This window comes from Leuciscus leuciscus, assembly GCF_965113295.1.
Source record: "Leuciscus leuciscus genome assembly, chromosome: 9".
NCBI lineage: Eukaryota > Metazoa > Chordata > Actinopteri > Cypriniformes > Leuciscidae > Leuciscus > Leuciscus leuciscus.
In genome coordinates this window covers 17399327-17419788 of record NC_138733.1, presented here as the reverse complement: position 1 = coordinate 17419788, position 20462 = coordinate 17399327, and the positions used below count along the sequence as shown (strand labels likewise).

General features: G+C 36.0%; 1 protein-coding gene across 3 annotated transcripts in view; it reads right to left on the bottom strand.

Moving 5' to 3' along the window:
- The window catches only part of cadm1b (cell adhesion molecule 1b), a 184426-nt gene that overhangs the window by 163692 nt on the left and 272 nt on the right, over positions 1–20462 (bottom strand). The gene's annotated exons all lie outside the window — the stretch shown is intronic.

The following is a 20462-nucleotide window of genomic DNA, read 5'->3' as shown; positions in this document are numbered from 1 at the left end:
TAGAGTTCCAAGCTCAAGCATTGTCTATTGTGGACAGAAAGCCAAATACGTGGGAGTTTCTTCAACTTCGGGCACTTTTTAATGTCCCAGGGGTTGCTTTTTATTAAAACTACCAGACTTCAGCGGTTTTCATTTTGTTATTGTCTTGGAAGGTCTGGGAAACGTTTTACCATGTCTACATCAAGATTTTCAATTTAAAAATATATGAATAATCTAAACAAATAGTGAAAAAATGTTTTGTATTTTTCACAATTTGTACTTGTTTACCAAGGAAAAGAGCTTGAGAGAAAAAAACTAAAATAAAAACGAATAAAATGTAAAAATAAAAGATCAAATTTTTTTATAGTATCTCGTATTTTATTGCCAACCATTTGCAATTTTTATATACACAGATAGATAGATAGATAGATAGATAGATAGATAGATAGATAGATAGATAGATAGATAGATAGATAGATAGATAGATAGATAGATAGATAGATAGATAGATAGATAGATAGATAGATAGATATAGCCTCATATGTGTATTTCAGAAAATGTGTATAATTATGTGTATTCAGAACACATACAATGACATTTGACCACAGGAAGACCATTAGGAGCCTGGGGATCTGGGACATTTCCCTCGCCCCATGGTTTAAACAGGAAGCCAATGTTAGTAAAATGAAATACTCAAGGAAGACATAAGTCTCATTAAGTCTCATAAAGGACATCCCTAATAAGATCCTTGGCCTGACATTAAGGAGCTCTCTAGTGATGGCTGATTAATTGCAGGTGCAAATGAAAGCTTTGGAGAGAGCTAAGGTTCTGTGGATGTAATTTATCCTTCTATGTCCTTGCAGATAGGAAATATCTGGCCGAGCTAGAGTGGGTTCACCTGGGGAGATGCGCTCCCACCTTAAAGGACAGCTCCATCGTTTTAGCTCATAATGGGCCATTGCCGCAAAAGGAAGTCAGGCTGGGGCATGGGCTTTATTTGAGAATCCATAAAGCCAAGAGTCAAACGATCTTTAAGAGGCAGAGGGATGCTTGAACAACAAAGCTCTGTAAAATAAGATGTTTGTGAAATATATGTACATTCCACTAGTGAATATTTCACACAGCCCTCTGAGAGTTCAGAGAACAGTTTTTCACAGCTTCATGAATGATTCTGTTTATTTGAAACACTAGCAAACATGGCAGGGTAAAGAAAGCCAAAACACTTGAAAAAAAGTTATTCATTATGAGCCACCCAGGATTTTGAAAGTGATTTTAGCAGTTTTTATCTGTCTTTCTGTGCCCAAGAGCTGTCGGAGAAACAACGCGGCTAAAGACGAAGGGGTCACAGAGAAAGGCTGGCATGGAATAATTTGTGTGGGACTCACAAGAGTTGGCCCGAAAAGGTCGACCTGAAAACACAAAGCACGCATGAAAGGAGAGATTGGCCGCTCAAGCATCATTATGCAGTTCCATGAATCTGGAAAACACGTCCCCTCAAAGGAACACAGAGAATTACAACAATAAGCATCTCATCGCGTTTCTTTGGCGTAGAAGTGTAGGGGAAAGTGGGGTAAGATGTGTCACCCCTTAATTTAGCAAAATGATACACATTTTTTTATAACATGGCAGGTAACAGCAAAAACAAGTTAATAATGATTTTCCGATTTATAATGAATAATTTTAGCAATGCAAATTTTGTAGGACTAAAAATAACAACTATACATACACAACATACAATATACAGTCAGAGGTTTGCAAGTCTCTTATGATCAACAAGGCTGCATTATTTGATAAAAAAAAAAAACAATAAAAACATAGTAACATTGTGAAATAATATTACATTTTGAAATAACTGTTTTCTATAGTAATATATTTTCAAATGTAATTTATTAATGAAAATATTAATGCTGAATTTTCAGCATCATTACACCAGTCAGTGTCACATGATCCTTTAGAAATCATTCTAATATGCTAAATTGGAGCTAAATAAGCATTTCTTATTATTATTATTATAAATGATAAATATATAAAATTTGAATTAATAAAAGAGTAATATTATTTTCATAATAATTTTTTTTACACGTTTTTAATATTATTACAAATTCTACAAAATGTTTAAAATTGTCTCATTGCATTCAAATATTCTGAATATTAAACCATTTTCTATTGGTTTATGAAAATGTGAATAATATGCAGCAAAATAAGTATGGCATCGTACAAAAGTTAATTTTGTTACCCCTCACTGATGTTCATATTTATATTTGAAATGTTCATATATATTCCCCAATAATGTCCCGCAACATGACCCAGCTTACCCAACAAATGTTATGGAAATTCATAATTATTGGTGGCTAATTTTTCATACGACCTGCTTCCTCCCCAGTGGTGGATAGGTTTAGACGTGGGTTTAGGAGAGGACTTTCCTGCTTATTTGCTTTTTCTTAAAAATCTTACATTTCATCCAAAATCGCCACCTCGTAAAATTGTTGCGTTATCCAGTGAGATTGTGTTGGCTTACCCCTAACAAATTTCTATGGCCCCGTCCCAGACATATTTGTTTAACTAACTACTAAGTTCAGCAAAAAATTGGCACAACTTACCCCACCCTACCCTACTCGTCAGATTCAAAGTCACTCTGAGGGTTCTAGGTGCGGTGGGCTTTTGTATACATTATACGTCATGTGAACCAACCAGCGGGACTGATAATGATTTAAAAGGCTCGGGAAGACAAGCCCCTCTAAAAGGGTTGTGACAGCCCGCCGGCAAGCGGCTCGGTTCTGACAGGATGTTTACATCATAGAGCAATACATCCTGATGTCACCTTCAAATAGGCTGTGCTTGACTGAAAGCCTGATAGCTCCCATAAATTCTGCCTCTAATTATATCTGCGAAAGAACACAAGCCCTCTCGCAAGCCTTTTCGGACAACTATTAAAAGAAACAATGAACGGCGCCGTCACACCACTTTGCATACAGTGACAAGCTGATATGTCACTGTGATGGCTTAATGCACCATAATTAGACCACTGTAAAACTCTGATAGCACCCGAACGGCGACGAACGAAGCGATCAAAAGGACAGAGATGTTTCGCTGAGAGAGATTGAATTGATGTCAGTTAAGAGAGATAATGAATAATGGAAGGTGACTGACTCGTACAAGACAAATAGCAGGAGACAAAAACAAACATACATTTTGTCTGCAGCTGATGTCCCCATGTGTCTCTGGAAACATCATGCATAATTATACTTAATCACTGAACAAGGAATACCTTGCACCACACAAATCCCACGCTACCTAAAACATGTCATTCATCATAATAATAGCTATACTAACTAACCAATTGAGGCCGATAAATAATGAGGCAAAGGTCTGCCGTGTACATTAAACTTTAAGTGGAAGATCATTCGGATGACAATTACAGGAACCTTTTATACAAATTAAATGTTATTACTGTGAAAAAAATACCTACTGGATTTTTTTTCCTTTTCATATTGATCATATTCCATGCTCATATTAACTACATCTGAATCCAACTCAAAACCCTAAAAATCAAAACTCTCTACAGCCACATTGCAAATTTTTCATTCAGGACAATTATAAAAAAACAGGTACACATCCCACACTGCTATCACCTTTAAAATATATGGCTATTTTGACATGAAAGAAATTGCATATTTTCTATAGAGATAGCATACTTTTTATCAAGACACAGGATTTAGTATAGTGAACATAAAACAACAAGCAGCAATTAAGGGGCCAAACACACACACAAAAGAATAATAAGGAGATATGCAAGCTAGCATCAGACCAACTGCAACAATGAGTAATTAAAGATATATTTAGATCATAAATATAATAACTAGTAATGATTTAATTGCTAATCACTATTGATTTCATTATAAATTTTGACCACAAGGTAGCATTTTTCAGACACTTTTTGAGAACATTGAAGACATGGTACCGATGGCCCATATAGTTTCGTAATGATATGCTAAAGTGTTTGTAAAATTCTGGATTTTTGGACAAAATTCAAAATGGCTGATATTGGAAAATTGGATATCTTTCGACTCTGCACTGAACCAAAAGAGACCAGTTTTTGGGCAAACCGTTCAGAAGTTATAAGCAAAAATAGCAACTTTTCATATCTCCTGAACAGCAGGTGGCACACTGCCGAAACGCTGCAATTAACCTCAAATCATGCTTGGGATGACACGTACCAAGTTTTACCTCAATATGCTTAAGCGTTGCAGAGATATAGCCTCACGCCCATTTTGATGTGCTCTTTGTCGATTTCATTCGTGTGTTTGGCGAGAATGTTTTGGTTTATCAAAAAGTTGTGAACACCAGATGATGTGAGCCAATTTTTGTGAAAACTAGACGAACCATCTAGGAATAGTCCGATAACAGAAGTTTTTCGGCAAATTCAAAATGGTGGAAAAACTTTCATGATGGAAAATGCAATCGAAACATCTTGAGCCAATCAGAGGAAATAGGCATTTTGTTTAGCCCTTATGGTTCAAAAGTTATAAATGTAAATATGAGTGCAACTTTGGACAGTTGGTGACGGAGGGATTGAGTTAGAGACTCCAAATTTGCTGTGGTTCCTGTCCTCTATATATATCTCTAACAATGACTATAGGTGCCTAAGCACCTTTGAGGCTTGCCCCCTAAAAAATAAAATAAAATAAAAATAATGGGTATTCCTTAAAACTAAAAACAAATCTAAAAACAGGGCACTTAAACCTAGTTCAGGTGGGAGCAAATAGCTGTCAGAAGGATATTATGATGTTAATACTAGACTAAAGACATCTAAATATCAGATCTAAAATTCACCCGGTGAATTATCTATGTCAAATTTCTTGTCCGACCATGAATAAACAAATTTACTTTAGCTGTGACGGCCGACAAATCTCATCAAATGATTTAATTACCAGTTATTGGATGACCATGTGCGTTGAACTTTAATTATTTACCACTTCATGGACAGACGGTTCCAATTTTTGGTTTGCAGAAAAGATAGATGTTCTTCTTGCAAGATGAGCAAAGATAGATGAGGAGCTGTTGAGAACCACATGTTTAAAATAAATGTCATAAGAAATTGTCAAGGAAAATGTCAAGGATTTACTTTCTATCAAATCAAGCAATGATCATAAGAAACATGAACAACACTTTAACTAATTCACAAAATTAATCAATAAATCAAATAAAGAAAATTCTATATATATATATATATATATATATATATATATATATATAAGCAGACTTCCAGTACTTTCAATGTCCTAATTAATCATCTTTTTTTTTTTAAGTGGAACTTTTTATGGAACTGTTTCTTCCACAGATTGTTTTTCTTTTTACTTTTCTTTTTTTCTTTTCTGTGGATAGCTATGTTATGTACTCTTTTGGGGATATTGAAATTTAAAAAGCCCCCTTTTGAGATGTATAAGTTTGTAAAAAAAAACCTTTATGTAAGTGTTCTATTAATTGAGTTATGTGTGAAGCTATTAGGCTTTTTTAGACCTAATCAAACTAATTGAAATCACATGGTGGCTCAGTTGATTGTAAGGCCTATATATATCCCTTCATCAAATGTGTCCACCATTTGCCTGAAGAAGACCCAGCAGGGTCGAAACGTTGACTTGAAATTAAATATGGGAGTTTAAAGCAGTGTTGCGGACATTACATTTTTTTTCACTTTACTAATTCATCTTCTACCTTCCCCTTTTGGGGAACTTTTCTTCTGTCTGTGCCACACAACTGATAAAATGTGAGGTTCTGAATGAGGTTTTTACAAATAATCCAACTTCCATGGCAGCAAACCAATTACTGAGGCTGAGATAACCTCTTCCCTGTCAGGAGGAATTAACCATTGTTTCACAAGGCCAGTCAGGGCTCTTGAGCATCTGCGTCACACTTGTTGCCCATGTAACGTTAATGTGGCATGAATCATTCGCAATTCTCAATGCAACACACTTAGTTATTACTTATTTTGAATGAAATACCAAATGGATCAATGTTGTCCCTTACTTACAGAGAGTACTTAACACTTTCTCACAATGTCGCACTTGTATGTACTTTGACTGCTTTATTCATCTCAAGCATCATCCTCAGGAGGTTTACATGTTGAATCTCTATTCTAATTCAGACCTGTATGGCTTATTTCTAAATCATTAAACATCAACAATTCATAATGTAGCACTCTTTGCTTAATTAAAATTAATTGTTTAAAAATACTTCTACGAGCATCTGTGCTTCATATGTAAGGAATAATTGATGATGGACCTCTGAATAATTGAAAATTTACTGCTCACTCAAAATGGTAATGCATAACTGCCCAGAGATAATTATTCCACTAATGCCACATTACCCTAAAATACATATTTATACTTTAGGAATTTTCAGGTTTGTATTTCCATATTCCATCAATTAAGTATCTTGCTCAGAAACAGCCCCAGCCAATATGTTTGCCCAGGTGCTGAAATTCCCATGCTTTATTAAAATAATTTTGAATGAATTAATAATCAATACTATAAAACCCTATCCCCTAAAGCTACCCATCACAGAAAACTTTCAGCATTTTTACATTTTAATAAAACATTGTTTGGTATGTTTTTTGAAGCCATTTTAATTACATGGACTCAGGAAATTTCCTCATAAACCACATTTTCGTTGTAATACCAGTGTAATACCCATGTCATTATGCAAATTTGTGTCCTCATAAATCATATAAACATGTGTGCACACACACACACACACACACACACACACACACACACTCGGTTTCACTATCTTTGTTGGTACTCTGCATAAGCGTAATCATTTTTATACTGTACAAACTGTGTATTAAATCCCCTTACACTAACCCTACCCATCACAGAAAACTTTCTGCATTTTCATATTTTCAAAAAAACATCACTTAGTATGATTTATAAGCTGTTTTCCTCATGGGGACCAAAAAGTGTCCCCGCAAGGACAAGGATTTCAGATATTACAATCTTTGTGGGGACATTTTGTCCCCATAATGTAGGGTTTGCCAGGCCACACACACACACACACACACACACACACACACACAATACCAATATACAGTATTATAAAGGTATATGCCCCATAAATGTGCAACACAGAAAAAAGTGCTTCACAGCGCTTTTTCCATCAATCCTACCAAGTGGATTCAGAATCTTAGATGTTCTTAAGGTTGCACTTTCCCAGATTGAGATATTGAGTTTTCCTGGTGTCTGTTAAAACCATTTCCCAGCACAAGTGCCAAGAGCCCATATCAGCAGTGGATCTACTTTGGCTCTGGCTTGTCGCGTTCTCTCTACCTTCTCCTTTAGTTCCTGATTTTTCTCAAGCTTGTCATCCGGTTACCACATCTATTACTATAGCTCCATGTTCAACTAAAATCAAGCTAAGTTACAAGTTTCTATGAAAATGTTGCAAAAAAACCCCCAAAAAACATCCAACCAGGGGCGTAGGAATGACTTTGACATTGGGGGGGGGGGGGGGGGGGGGGGGGGGGGGGGGGGGGGCATATTGGCCACTATGAATCAACGTCCATCCCACCACCATAATAGTAACATACAGTATGGTGACGTGGTACAAAATGTATGGAATCACAAACAGCAAATAAATAAACCAAATCATCCAATCTGATTATTATTAGACAAATATTGGGAGTTGGGAAACATAAAAGTGTACAAGCCCCCCTGTAATTGCGGGCAGAAAGGAGAGTGGCACTTTACAAGGCAAATATTTGATATGCCTACTGTGTTTCCCACAGTATTTTTTTGGGTGTACCTCGGTACCTCTAGGGGAATAATTCAGGGGTACACTCAGATTTTTTTTTTTTTTACCTTTATAATGGGCTCCATCTTTCATTTCAAATTCTTAAATTTGATCAATACATTCAATTAGAATAATAAGACACTATAGGCTGTTACCAATCAAATTCAATAATTTACATTGAAAAATACAACTGTATTAAATGAGATTATTAATTGAAATATTAAAAATTTTCTTTCACTTGTCCCTTCAAAAAAACACACAAAAAAAAACACACGTGTTCCAGACAAGCGTTAATGTCGAGCCCTGATATGTTTTCCTTGATTGGTTTTCCCTGAAGAGTTACATTGAAAACGAAAGTAAAACGCTCGTTCATTGCGTTTTACCGTGATGAGAGTTCCGTGTCTTTATTAAACTCAACACATTATAATGAATTATCTGTCATCCACCCTCGATTAATTGGAATGTTATGTTTTTATTACTTGGCCCGCCCGACCCGCGGATTATCCGCGATCCGCGCAGCACTATCGGCAAACTATACGGGTTGAGAATGGACACAGGCCGGGAACCCGCAACAGAACCGTCACGGTGGAAAAAGTGTATCTGAGCTTGTGACTGTCTTGTCCGAATTTTGTCGAGAGCCGGAGGCGGCACAAAATTTGACGGAGGCGGCCTCCTCATTATTCTCTATGCAGGAAAAACCCTGTTCTTTGTCGCGCTTTCAAAATAAATGTTCCAAATGTACAGTTTTTGTCCCTGCGTATAGGATAATTTTTGGGTGGGACACATGCAGCATTTTCCAATAATGAAGGGGACACGTCCCGCCCATCCCCCCCAGTTCCTATGCCAATGCATCCAACGCTGAAAACCAAACTACATATTAACTCAAACTGTGCTGTTGCTGAAAGCCTCCTTCACTGTATAACATCCCTGTCCTTGTATTACACAAATATATCACACAAATCAATGGGCTTGCTAAGATCAAATTAAATGCTGCTATTGTGTGGAGTGATCAAAGCTCCAGATGAGAAAATAACTTGTCAGCTGATGTGTAGAGGAGAGAGCGATCACATTCCTGTTGTATAGAAGTAAACTACTATGAACACACAACAAAAGAAAAAATAGATTTTGAGCCTAAGCATGATGGCTCAGATCCTGATGTTTATCTTTTTAATCCATCACAGACATCAAAAGGAAAAAACTGAAGGTAACCCTGATTTATTTAAGTGACAGCATCATACTTTTTTGTTATTATTATCATCATCAAATGAGGGATAGGCTTCACCTCTGTGGTCTACAACAATGGTCCTTAACTAATGACTTTTTAAGTCTATTCTGAAGGTATCTGGGAAAAATACAATAAAAATAATGCTTTTGTTGACATCAAACTGTGCTTTTACTAAAAATTCAATACAATTAAAAAAGGTCCATTTTCCAATTCACGAAATGTCATGGTAATCATCATTTATGAAGGCAATTTAATGATCACTTTAATTAATTTCATTGTATGGTGTAAGAGCATTTATGTATAATAAAACAATTTTACTGCACTGAATCCCTTCTAAAATGTAAAAATCTGGGTTATGAAGTGAAACCATCTGAGAAGCATTGATCGACAACACCTTCCAGTGCTTATTATCCGAGCGGTTCTCTTGCATTAACCCGTCTCTGTGAAAAGAGCTGGAATATTGTTCAGAGACCTTCACGGAGACATGCTACATCATGTTAACATCTGTTTAAATGGATGAAAAAGGCTCTCACCTCATATACAAGCTTTAATAGCTACCGCAAGCGTGAGGTTTTAGCTTTGCTCTTAATGCTTTGAGGTGACATTAATAACATGTCGTGCCTAACAAACGGCTGTGCAACAGGAAAACCTGAGGGAAGAAAAAAAAACTCCCATCATGCTATTCTGAGGACATATATGGTGATTCAATCTGAAAGATTTGATGCTGTGCCTTTCCTCAATCAACCACAAAGGGGGCTTCATTACACGGACCCATTTCTCCCACTGGACCAGCGATCAATAGATGGCTGATTCGGCTGAATTAATATGATAGCTCGGGGTGCATTGTCCTGATTCAACAGTGACAAATGATAAATTAAAGTCCTATTGTACAACAGTAATTAAGATAGTGTGTCTCAAAAGGATAAAGAAAGCGCAGAGCTTTTTGAGCAAAGTTAAACCCTTTAAAACCTTTGTTTTTATGCACCACTGAAGAATCTTGGCAAAAACTGTGCAATTAATTTTAGTAGCTCAGGTTTTTAAAACAAAGACTTAAATGTTGATACATGTCTACATAAATATAGAAAGTTTTAATGTTTAGTTTAATTTTGCACTTTCTCATCAACCCATTGGTTGTATTTTAAACAGCTTCGTAACAAATGTAGTTACGATCAGAAAGGCAAAAGCAGAGTATTTTCTTGATAAAGCTTCAGCAAATACTAGTAAGTTCTGGAAAAATGTGAAGCTTTTGACTGGTAATGGATTTGCTTCAGGTCTTCCCCCTTGTATAACAAAAGATTGCATCAAAATAGTAGATAAATCACAAATGCTAAACTGTTTTAATAGTCACTTTATTGCATCTGGGTCTCAGATTAATAATTATACTACTGTAAATTCTGAATTCCTTAATGCAGAGCACAATCTATGGACAACAGAGTTTGTTTTTAACCATATTAACTCTTCTGATGTTTGCTCTGCATTAAAAGACCTAGATGTAAATAAATCATCAGGTCCTGATCTCATTGAACCATTGTTTTTAAAACCAGCGGCTGATATTATCTCACCACCATTGACGCATCTGTTCAATCTTTCCTTAACAACCAATGAAATTCCACAGATCTGGAAGTCTGCATTCGTGGTTCCTTTGTTAAAAGGGGGAGACTCACTCTACTTCATTAGATAACTACAGACCTATTTCGAAGCTTTGTATTTTGTCAAAACTTTTGGAAAGATTTATCAGTGAACAACTGACACAGTATTTACAGATTCATAAACTTTTGACTATCAACCAATCGGGATTTCGTAAAAAAACATAGCACTATTACGGCTGTCCTAAAAGTTCTAAATGACCTTGTAGATGAAAAACAACACTGCATGTCTTTTTATTGATTTATCTAAAACGTTCGACACTGTGGACCATGATATATAGTTAGATAGACTTAGAAGTGTTGGATTGTCAGACAATGTAGTCTCGTGGTTTAAAACATATTTAAAGGGAAGAACCCAATGTGTGCTGGTGCAAGGTATCAATTCAGACTCAAAGGAAGTGGTTAAGGGAGTTCCCCAAGGATCTGTACTGGGGCCATTATTATTTACTATATATATAAACTGTCTTGATGTTAATATTGAAAAAGCAAGGTTTCACTTTTATGCAGACGACACTGTCATCTATTGCTCTGCTCCTACAAAACAAGAAGCTCTGAGAGATTTACAATCAGTATTTGATACTATCCAATCAAGGTCTTTTATTTTAAAGCTGGTTTTAAATGTTGAGAAAACTAAATTCATGTGGTTCTCCAATTCTAGAAAATCTTTAGATAATTCAATTGTTCTTCGAACTTTACAAGGAAAACTGATTACATTAGTGTCAGAGTATAAATACCTGGGCATCATAATTGATGACACATTAAAATTTTATTCACACATTAATTATTTGAAGCAAAAATTAAAGAAGAAGTTAGGATTTTCACTTGCTTTTCATTTAATGCATATATAAAGATATGCTTGTGTCTGCGACTTTCCAACGCCGATTCTTGATTATGGGGACGTAGTGTATCAGCATGCTCCCTCTTATATTCTTGCCTCCCTAGATGCTGTGTATCATGGTGCCATAAGATTTATTACGAATTGTAAATTTTCTACACATCATTGTGCATTATACAACAGAGTTTCTTGGTCTTCTCTTGCTGTACGAAGGAAAATGCATTGGTACTTATTGATATACAAAGCAATTTGTTTTTTTTTACCATCTTATCTTTTGTGGTATGCTTAAGCAAAAAGTAGCAGGTAACTATTCATTGCGTTCACAGTCTTATTACAATCTGCATGTACCTCGAGCTAGAACTAAGTTAGGTAAAACTGCTTTTAATTATGCTGTACCAACAGAATGGAACTCTCTCCAAATGACATTGAGGCTGAATCATTTGGTGTCTTTCAGCAATTTTAGAACACTTATACATGCGCTAGAGAAAGATTTAATGACTTGCAAATGCTTCTGAGATTGTATTTTTAATACCAATTTATTGTGTGCTGTATTGTTTTATTGTTATATGTGTGTTTGAATAATTGGGCCGCCTATCTTGGCCAGGACACTCCTGTAAAAGAGATTTTAATCTCAGTGAGGTTCTCTCCTGGTTAAATAAAGGTAAAATAAAATAAAATAAAATAAAATAAAATAAAATAAAATAAAATAAAATAAAATAAAATAAAATAAAATAAAATAAAATAAAATAAAATAAAATAAAATAAAATAAAATAAACACAAATGTTATTTTAGCCAAACGAAATTGGATGTCTTTTAGATGTCAGAGTAAAACTAAAAATGTATCAATAACATACAGTAACATACAGGTGAAACTCGAAAAATTTGAATATCATGCAAAAGTTCGTTTATTTCAGTAATTCAACTTAAAAGGTGAAACTAATATATTATATAGACTCATTACATGCAAAGTGACATATTTCAAGCCTTTATTTGTTATAATTTTGATGATTATGGCTTACAGCTATAAAAACCTTTTCACAATATTCTAATTTTGAATTCAGGGTTTTCATAAACTGTAAGTCATAATCATCAAAATTATAACAAATAAAGCAGGGTTCCTCAAACTCTGTCCTGGAGGGCCGCTGTCCTGCAGAGATTAGCTCCAACACTGATCAAACACACCTGAGTAAGCTAATCAGTATCTTCAGGATCACTAGAAACTCACAGCTAAGTGTGTTTGATCAGGGTTGGAGCTAAACTGTGCAGGACTTCAGGACCGAGTTTGAGGAACCCTGAAATAAAGGCTTGAAATATGTCACTTTGCATGTAATGAGTCTATCTAATATACATTAGTTTCACCTTTGAAGTTGAATTACTGAAATAAATGAACTTTTACACGATATTCAAATTTTTCGAGTTTCACCTGTAAATATTGGTGGCGCAATGGATAAGACACATGCCTTTGGTGTGAGAGACCCGGGTTCGAATCCACTGTGAGACACCAATGTGTCCCTGAGCAAGACACTTAACCCCTAGTTGCTCCAGAGGCGTGCGACCTCTGACATATATAGCAATTGTAAGTCGCTTTGGATAAAAGCGTCAGCTAAATGAATAAATGTAAATGTAAATGATGGTTTTGAATTGCTTGTAATATGATTGAAATCACTTCAAAAAAGTCAACTAAAACTAAAGTAAAACTTAAACTGAAATAAAAATATTTTTAAATAATATTTTTAAAAAGCACCTTACAAAATTACTAAAAACTAGTAAACTAAAAGTTAACATATAATAATAATAATTGAATCAAAAATAAAAGCAATTCAAAATATTAATACAATTTCAATTTTAATATATCAAAATATTATTAATACTATTTAAAAAACTGTAAAATGTATATAAAATATATAAATAAAAATATAAGTATAACATTTATAAATAATACTCAAATAACACTGCTAGCAACAACAAACAGAATTGGAAAAACAATTCCTGCTGCAATTAGTCAGCATTAAAGCTGCCGTCGGCAACATTTTTTTGATCATATTCAGTGTAATCGACACTATAATCCGACAGAACAACATAAATAAGGTGGTTTTAGAAAAAAACCCGAGCTTCTAACTCCACCTGGAGCGTGTTATTTGTTTTGCAAAAATCCAGCGCTCCCGCTTCATCAGGTCCAATCAGCGCAGGGGGGTGTGAGATCTGACTGTCAATCACAGGTCGTGCACACGCCACAGATCCCCCTCACTCGCGCACGTTAATATCACATGCACACGCCACGCCTGAAGTTCGCCTGGAGATTGCATGAAGCGTGATGGCGGAGAGAAAATCTACTAACAAGCTTCCAATTCCTCCGGTTATTGCTATCTATGGATAGATTAGCCAGGGCAGCCTACCTCCGAGTCCATGGTGTTGATAGATGCTGAAGAGACGGACGCGTTCACAGAAAATCAGGTACACACGCACAGTGACGCACTGACGAGCACGACCTCGATGGGAGGGTGCTCGCTGGTAGTGGGGAGGGGCATGAGAGTTGTAAACATTCAAAATTTTGGCTAATCGACCCAATCTGCCAGACTTGCCGACGGCAGCTTTAAGCCCTGCCTTCTAACTCACACCATTGGTTGAGCCACTGTTGCTGTGTCAGGATACTTAAACAAACAAAGCAATATTCAGAAAGCACTAAAGCAACATTTGAATTTATCAGGAGGGGGTTAACGTACAAGTGGCTCACTTGTAGTTGTCTGTGTATTAAACTGGAATATTTCGATTTTACCACCAAAAGAAATGTGCAAAATCAATGCCGCTCATTCTCCAGCAATGATCCCAAATAAAGCACAAGCGGATGTAAGCATGACTGTGCAGACAGATGCTGCTGTCCCAGAACCTCGTTTTGCTCGAGGTGATGAGATCAACCACTGTGAGTATCCAGCGTCCTGACATTCTTAAGTATTTAGCAGCTCAATTGAATAGCACCTCCCCTCTGAGCCGCCATCTGTACGTTCTATTGATTGGTCACTCTCTCTTACTCAGGCAGCTGGAGTCCCACTCTACGTCTCAACTGATCGATGGTGAAGCGATCAGCAGTCGAGACTGCATTGGCGATGTCACTGTGGTTTCTTACTAGCTTGTTACTCGCTGGTTTAAATATTGAAAACACTGGAACTGTGGTACATTTTTGGAGAAAGAAAAACAGAGGAAGAGAAGCCATATCCTCTAGCGTTCATGAGACCAACACAAAAACAGGGACTGAATAAACGCAGGGGTCTCGGGAGATGATGCTGAGACCTTATAGGTTCCATCAGCCGCTCTGTTTGTAAGTGGGTCACATCTTGTTGAGCTTTGGGGGCATGTCACCATTCGTATGTTTCTGAACATTTTTCATGACAACTCTCTTAGCATGGTGAGACGAAGTAGGTCATCATAACAACTCACGTATAAAAATATGTTTCACGAGTCTAATGCAAGCACACAAGCTGTAAACAGATTCTAAACACCCATCGGTGCATTATAGGAAGAAACTGTATAAGTGTAAATTGTTTTTATGGGTTTTTGGGAACAAGTTGTACTCAGTTATTATTTGAGGATTAATCACAACCTATTTTGCTTCCATAATGTGACATATTTCCAAATAAGATATTTAATGAGAAAAAGAAAACTGTGAATCGGCATGATTTTATCCATCATGGATTGTTAGGATAATAAACAGTGATCCTTATATGACAGGTGGTTGAAAAATTACTATGCTATATTTTTTCTTCATTTTTCTTGAATTATCAACTATAGGACAAGAACAGAGTAGATTTGTTTTAACTGAATTTATTATTAATTATATTTGAAACATATTACACAATGGGGTGAAACGATGCATACAATACTGTATATAATGTATATATAAAGTATAATAAAATATTTTAATAACACAATTTGTATTATTTATTAATTTAATTATTATTAAAGTTAAGTGTATTAATAATTGTAATACATATATAGAAATATTATATTAATTATATTATAGAAATATTATATTATATAGGACACAAAACCCTGATGCATTTGAAGGGTGGCATCATTCAAAATCTCTCCAAATATGACAAGCACAGTTTAAAACCTGTCAATTGTGTCAGCAGCGTTGCAATGCTACAGAGCTTTCAGCAGCTCTTCAGCGGATGGTAAACCAAGCAAGCGGTGCACTTTGTGCCCTGAAAAACAACATAATTTGATATTTTTTTTTTTTTTTTTTCATGGTCTGTGCCAAAACAATTCTTCCAACTAGGACAGACAATGAGCTCACTCCATGAAAGACAGGGCAGAATGAGAACAATGACAATATTTATCACAGAAGACAGGAGCCCCCTCCCCTCATCATATTCCACTCTCATTACTCCAGCAGTGTCATGAATGAAGCATTCTCTCTCCACTGGGGCTTCCTTCAATCTGTTACCACTAATTGACTGTGTGCTGCTGCATAGCGCTCAACTGGTATCTGTCCTACAGAAACGATAGTCTATCGCTTTCAAGCATCATTTTGCTCACCGTCTAGTACCGACAAGAGGATACTTCAGCTCTGATGTTTAGTAATATGGAGGTATAAACAGAAAACTAAGAACGGGAAAGGTCTTCGTAGTGCTTCACATCATCCCCTGTACTTGTGTGTTGACTCACTAGAGAGGCTTCTGTTGTGAAGTTACATAAGCGGATGAGCAATGTGCAATAACCCCAATGGAGTCAACTAACAGATTGCGGACTCATATTCAAATATGATCCGTATATTTGCTGAAATACACAAACACAAAATGAAGCAGAATTGTTGAGCTTTCAAAATTACATAACTGTAAAGCCTTCTTTGAACTTCATCGTAAAAAGACTCCTTTGATGCAAGATGCGGTTATTCTGATTCAAGTTCCTTAATGACATAGCAAAAAAAAAAAATCATAATTGTGCTAGGAAACATCATTTTCACGCGGCACATCATCATATTCGCTTCTACGGAAAGTTATCTCACATTTCCATCTCTGCAACTTTAGCATCTGGTAGGAGCATAATGTAGCGCTGTGCATTATTTAGCAATCAGCACAAGGCTTATTAAGCAGGGATAATGTAAATCTAATGAGCTATAAATTCTTCGCTTTAAATAGAAAAGAAAATTATTCCAACAAACGATCTCAGAAACTTAATGCACCAAGGGAAAGCATTTTAATTCACTGCCAATCGACAGTTTGTTGGGATTCGGGCCATTTTGAGGAAACAAATAAGAAACAATGTGACAATCTCAGCAGAAGAGTGCAGAAATTTCCCCACAAATGGTTTTAAATGCAGTTCTCCTGCCACATATGAGCATGTGTCATATATGAACTTTTTTTTTCTTTTCTCTGCGGGTGTGTTTTACAAGGTTTCTCGTTTGATTTTTTGAGGGTTTTAAATTAGTGCTGATTGTTGTGGGGAGTGTCAGGACATTCATCTTCCATAACATTCATCACAGGGTATCGTGAATTATGCAAAAGCTGCAGTGTGTTTCTAATATTTACAACTCGAGCCCCTCGCACTGATGGAAACTCTACCTGTGAGTCACGCAGACTGAAAATTACCCTTGACATGAGGCAATTTACATGAATATCCCATCTCATTACAAAAGTATTGTTTGCCAGTGAGAATTGTCCCATTTCAGAATTATTATTATCTCTATTATTTCTTCTAAGGGAATATATATTCCCTCTCAAGGTAATGCAGTTTTCCTGTCAGCTCACGCTGTTAACTGCGGTCTGCCTGTTGAACGAAGATGACTAGCTGCTTTCTAGCATTTATGTATGGGTATCTGATGCAGAACAAGACCAAGATTTTTTTTTTTTTTTTTATGTTTATATCAGGATTAAAAATAATGCAAAAGAGATGCTGTATTTTAGGTTTAAAAGTAAAAATTATAAAGTCACTCATTGAATATAAGGTCATAAGTACGAACAAACATGATTTTTAAAATCATTTTAGATTGAATGCATCATGTTATATAGCAGGACATATGAATGAAATCCATTCCCAGTAAATAGTGAAGTAAAGTGGCTTTGAAGCCTCCTAAAGGAAAACCTATATCTCTGGCCTCAGACAAAAGCATAATTCACACACTGAAAAGCCCCTGTTAATACAGGCATCAGCGTCTACAAACTAACGTCCATTACAAAGGGGTTTTTAGCAGTTCATAAATTGGGTAACACACAAAAGAATCACTCTAAAATATCAGGAATATAAAGAAACTTCAGTTTTTAACTGAACAGAATAAAAGCCAATATCTTGCGGAAAACCTGTTGATGGATGGGAGGCAGAAAGAGCTATTGTGGCAAGCCATTTGAATCTTTATTCCTTAAAGCTAACTTGTGTATTTTTTTAGTAACAAGTATAGTATACTAGTATAGAATAGAATATTCTATTATTACTAGTAGCAAGCAATACAATAGCTTTCTTAGTTTCACTTATTCTACTGTCACGAATCACTTTCCCAATAGTGACGTTTTTCACTAGTATTTACACTTTTGACCAGTTTAACAACTAACTATTCACTTTCACATATTGATTGGGCAATTTCACATATGTATTACTCACTACCTACTTATTAGACTAAATTGTGTATTTCAGACTAGTAACATTTTGATTGAATAAAACACTGTGACCAGTCCTCACAATTGACAACTAAAAAGGCAATTGTAACTAGGTAAGAATTGTTACTAGTATCTAAATGCATATTAGTGAAACTAGAATATATGATAGTATCAATTTGGATAGCTACAGACCAGTAAGCTTAGTAAGAAATATAGTAGTATGTAATGAATAGTTACCAAGCACCAATACTAACAAAACCTAGTGAGAAGTGAATTGATATCTGAATGAATGAGGCATTTATATAGCGCTTTTCTATGTACTACAAGCACCAAAGCACTTTACAATCATATCAGGGGTCTCTCCTCACCCATCCACTAGGATGATGTGACGGCAGCCACTGAACAACAGCGCCAGTGCGCTCACCACACACCAGCTACAGCTGGAGAGGAGAGAGAGAGTGATAGAGGCAAATCAAAGGATGGGGATTATTAGGAGGCCATGATTGATAAAGGCCAAAGGCCAATTTGGACAGGACACTGTGGTTTCACCTCTAGTCTTTACGAGAAGTTCCATGGGATTTTTAATGACCACAGGAAAGTCAGAACCTCGGTTTAACGTCTCATCCAAAGGACTATACTGTGCTTGTTGTATAGTGTCCCTGTTACTATACTGGGGCATTAGGACCCACACAGACCACAGGGTGAGCACTCCCTGCAGGCCTCACTATCACCAGCAGCAACCTGGTTTTCCCAGGAGATCTCCCATCCAGGTACCAACCCTGCTCAACCCTGCTTAGCTTTAGTGGGCAACCAGTATTGGGGTACAGGCTGATATGGCTGATCACAGATCTCTATACGACTCAGTAATAATGAAATAGTTAGGCTACTTGACACAACTGGGATAGTATCCATGGGCGCAGAATACGTGGGGACTTTTAATTAAATGAAAATTCTTCCCCCTTTTTTCAGGCAAGTGTGTTCACGTAGAGGTTTTCATGGGCCAATGTGAAAAAATCGCGATTTAAATTTAAAGAGACACGATAGTCTATTTATGACCTGACATTTAATTCTTATTCTTATTCAAAACAAGGCGATATGAGCATTATAGAGCGCTAAACACTCTCATGCTCTCATGTAGAGTGTTTCATTCAAACTATAAGCTGGAGGGTGTCCTTGCGCAGAAAGTCCAAAACAGACTTATAAGTAATTCCAGGAAATCCCTTATATGGACAAAGGCATCCAGCTATCACTAAGCTGTTTCGAACAGTTTCGAACTATCAAACAGTTTTGACTGATGAAACGGGAAGACAATAAACACACGATCAAGACACTATGGTTTATGTGTGTTTTTCAAGTTATCTCAGGGTATTTTCATAATAATAAATTAGATGAATTATGCAGTATTAACTGCATAGCCTTTATTACAGTAGAAAATTATAAAATATATTTTCTGCCTTATTCTGTCATAAAAAGCCTCATTAAGTGTTAGTGTGGCTTTATTTTTTATTTTTTTTACATTGTCTAAAATCTATAATGACTTAATCCAAAAGTGCTTGTAGGTCTCCATAAACCAATTATACAATTGTCATTAGGAAAATATAGTAAAAATATTACAGAACTTTAAAATGGTTGTTTTTCAGAGGTGCAATTGAAAGCCAGAAATAAGAAAAGAAAAATCTTTCAATTAGATAAAAGTCAGAATAAACTGGTATTACACATTTTTCTGTCCCCCACTTCTAAAATGATAGCTACGCCCCTGATAGTATCCAATGAATAGTTGTGCCAATAAAAAAAGATTGTAGTCACAATTGGATTAGCAGTAAATCAAAAATAAGTAGCCATTCTAGTTACATGAAAGTGGGAGATAGCTAGCTACAGTATAAAGTGATAAATGTTAATACAGCTTGCCATAAGCCAACCTCACAGCGTGCTCCATCTAACGGAGGAGCGTTTCCATTGTAAAAACTACTTTAAGCTGAAAACAGTCTTTTCAACAACACCAATGTAACAATAGCTTAGGTAAAATGACAATGCACGAACTGTACGTAGCCTATAAGTTCACACAAAGAACTGAAGATGACCGGTATGTTTAGAGAACCAGACAAGTGCGTGCAATGCCTCTGTCACTCCATAAAGTCAATGCAAGTGTGCGTTATTCTGCACTGCGCGTGTTACTCGTTTAAAATCTATATAAAAAATGTGCATTAAATACAGAAGGATCTCCAATACTCGTTTTCAGATCACCAGCATGTAATTCTGACATCTGAGCAGTGTGATACGGACTTGCGTTCCTCTCATCAGCAGCACTAACTGTACAGCATCTGACAATACTTTTCTCTAGCTAAACAAACAAAAACACAATTCAGAACAGTCAAACGTGCTAAAGAACACTTCATAT